The following is a 3,999-nucleotide window of genomic DNA, read 5'->3' on the forward strand; positions in this document are numbered from 1 at the left end:
TTTTTCTCCATACAATGATAGTTGTAGCATTTCCTTTCGTTTCTTGCAACTAATTCATTTGTATTTCTTACTACCATAGTGAAGACCTTCAAAATGGTGCTAATTAGAGGTAATGATAGCAGGCATTCTTGTTTTATTATTGATTTAAAGGGGATGTTTATCATCTTTCCCCACTTAGAAAAATGTTTGCTGTAGGTTTTCAGAGATGTCCTTTATCACGATGAGGAATTTTCTTTGATTCCTCATTTATTACGAGTTTTATTCATGAACAAGCATTGCTTGTCATCATATACTTTTCTGCATTTATTGAAATGCTCATATGGCTTTTCTTCTTTGTGTTTTAATACAGTGAATAAGCTTTTCGAATTTCCCAATAGTAAATTTTCCTTGTATTCCTGAACCAACCTCAAATTTTTCAATGAAGTGTTTTGTCTTTAATACAATTTTATGTTAGCTTTGCTGCTATTTTACTTAGAAATTCTTCATCTACGTTCATTAGCGAAGTGGGATTTTAATTTTCCTTCTCTTTCTATTTTTGTTGGGTTTTGGTAACACAGATAATACTAGCCCCATATAAACAATTTTGGAATATTCCTCCATTTTATATTCCCCAAACAATTTTAAGTAAGATTAGAGTTCTGTGCTTTAAATACAGAATGTTTGGCAGAATTCATCTGTAAAACAATTTGAGCTGGTGATTCTTCAGAAAGCATATTAGCTATGATTTAATAATTTAATAATTACTTCAAGTCTTACAATAGAAAAAATATTTTCAATAACATTTTGGTCCTTTTTGAAAGCTACACATTCCTGGGACTTTTCCTATTACATCTCATTTGGGAACTTATTTGCATAAATATGTAGATAGCATTTCCCTCTTTTTTTTTTAGTCTCTTATCTTTAGTTGTTTTCCTTTATTCATTCACCATAATGCTTATGTATCCTTTTACTCTCTCTATTTATTTACTTATTTTTTATAGAAAATGTCCATTAAGTTAGGTGCTTCAAAACATCAGACTTTAGGGACCAGACCAGTGGCACAGCTGTTAAGTTCGCACGTGCCACTTTGGTGGCCCAGGGTTTGCCGGTTTGGACCCCGGGTGTGGACCTATGCACCGCTTGTCAAGCTATGCTGTGGTAGGCGTCCCACATATAAAGTAGAGGAAGATGCACACAGATGTTAGCTCAGGGCCAGGCTTCCTGAGCCAAAAAGAGGAGGACTGGCAGTAGTTAGCTCAGGGCTAATCTTCCTCAAAAAAAAAGAGACTACTAGAAGTCAGGACTTGCATCATTTCTCCACAGTAATGAGATCAACTCCAACAGAGCGTCAGTAAAAACCACATGGGAAACCCAAACTTTCAAGCTCAGCCAGCAGTAACGAGGAACCTAGGTCAACTCGTATACCAATGGAAGCCAAGTGGGAAACTTAGATGTGTCAGTTTTTATAACATAACCTGAAAATGTACAGGGTTCAACTGAAAATCACTTGTTATGCAAAGAGATGGGAAGATCTCCAAAAGAACAAAAAAAGACAGTCTAGATCAAGACAACTGGGTTGTTAGAATTAGCTGAAAAGGATTTTAAATCAGCCATGACACAAATGCTTGCATGGACAGTTAAAAGCACACTTGAAACAAATGAGTAAATAGAAAGTATTCAAATATTTCCTCCCTATCTGAAGTTTGAGTTTTCATTTTGTTGGTTATTTCCTTTGCTATGCAGAAGTTTTTTAGTTTGATATAATTCCATTTGTCCATTTTGCTTTTGTTGCCTGTGCTTTAGTTGTTATATCCAATAAATCATTGCCAAGGCCAATGTCAAGAAACCTTTCACTATGTTTTATTCTAGGATTTTTATGGTTTCAGGTCTTACATTTCAGTATTTAATCCATTTTTAATTGATTTTTACACGTAGTATAAGACAATAAGGGCCCCATTTCATTCTTTTGCGTCTGGGTATTCAGCTTTCCCAACACTGTATCTTGAAGAAACTATCCTACCCCCATCATACATCTTGGCTTCCTTGTCGGAGGTCAGTTGACAGCATATCCCTGGATTTATTCTTTGGTTTTCTGTTCTGTTTCATTGGTTACTATGTCTATTTTTATGCCAGTATCATACTGTTATTACTGTAGCTATGTAATATGTTTTGAAATCCGGAAATGTGATGTCTCTAGCTTTGTTCTTGCTCAAAACTGCTTTGGCTATTTGGGGTCTTTTGTTCTTCCGTGTAAATTTTTTTTAAAGACTGTTTTAGAGCAGTTTTGGGTTTGTAGCAAAAATGAGAGGAAGGTATGGAGATTTTCCATTTACTCTTCTGTCCCCAGACATGCATAGCATCCCCCATTCTCAACATCACTCACTCGAGTGATGTTAACATTGATGAACCTACATTAACACACCATCATCACCCAAAGTCCCTTAAGTAGTATGGATATTTTAAATAATATTAATTCTTCCAATCCATGAACACATTGCACCATTTTTTGTTGTTGTTTTTTTTTTGCCCATATTTTATCACAAAACCAAAAATAACAAATGAAAGGCAAAAGCTTCTCAGGAAAAGAAGAAAGGTCAAGAAACTGTCCAGTGAAAATAAGAGAGGGATTTTAGAAAATTAGACACGAAAGTCAATTAGATTTAATTGTATGTTTAATAGTTGAAATACATTCAACTGTTTTCTTTATTACTACAAATCTACTTTTTTGAGGACTGTATTTTGATTTATTTCGTTAGTTAAAAAAAAAGAATAATTCAAGTAATGTGTGTTGAGTGGTATACTTTCTAAATCCCTGAGCATATAAAAATAACTTATTGCTTTTTAAATGTGTGGGTGACATTTCATTTGGAATAAGACTTTTTTCTCCTGGTGAAACTCCGAGGATTCATTCTTGCCACTTCTGAAGGGAAATCTGCAACCAACAGAGAGGTCTCTGTCCATTTATAGACAACATCGTAGATCTCTTGGATACGTAATAAATGAGATTTTGTTGTGGCTGGGATTATTAATAATTACGGGTGTTATCAGATTATGTAGCACATGGTAAATTATTTTCATTCACCATTCAGGAAGATTGCTTTTGACTTTTGTTTCCTGGATTGCAATATCGAATATTGTTTCAGCTCCAATTTTTATCTTTATTTCAAGAAATACCAATAGATGAATCTCAGCTCTTCATGTATGCACAATATTCATAGTCTCTATTTGTACTCATTTTTTATATTTTATTTTCAAGTTATGCTCAATTGCTATTTGCATACTTACATTATATTTTTTTCTGCTTGCTCTCTTTTCTTGTGGAGTTAGAATTACAGCTGTGTGACATAGGGAAAGTAAGTTCATCCTTTTATGCTTAAATTTTCTCATATGAAGCTTAGGCTATCGTAATTGTAGGTTTTATCCAATATTGTTGTCGTGGTTATTTAAAAAGAGGTGGTTTTACAAAAACACTTAGATCTCAATTTGGCACACAGTAAAAGTTTATTATTTTCGCTTTCATCTTGCTTTTTATGGAATTTACATTATTATTAATTTTTAAAAAATTAATGAACTTTCTATGTTTCGTTTTCTTTGAGAGACACAAATATTGCTGTCAAAAAAGATGATTGCCTGGAATAAATATGTTGGCATTTATTGGTTAAATGTTCCAAGTTCTCCTTTTGCCTGACACTACAGACCAAACTTTGCACTATTTATTCTTCCTAGACTATGCCATACTTTACATTGACTTTCTAAGTATATGTGTATGTGTTCGTAAGCAAGAGCAGGGTAGAAACCATCTCAACATATCTGCCGTAAGGAAGATGAAATTTTTAAAAGGTAATTCAAAAATAGTTGAAAGACTTATGAAATGAAAGAAACAATTAAATATGGAATTACGCATGGAATTATCATATATATTAATGGAATTTTAAAAATATACATACATAGTGGTTGTTAACACTTTCTTCCTCTAAAATCTCAATTCTTTCCATCATATATACCTGAATTTTCTGTGCT

The sequence above is a fragment of the Equus przewalskii genome, chromosome 16 (genome assembly GCF_037783145.1).
Source record: "Equus przewalskii isolate Varuska chromosome 16, EquPr2, whole genome shotgun sequence".
NCBI classification, from domain to species: domain Eukaryota; kingdom Metazoa; phylum Chordata; class Mammalia; order Perissodactyla; family Equidae; genus Equus; species Equus przewalskii.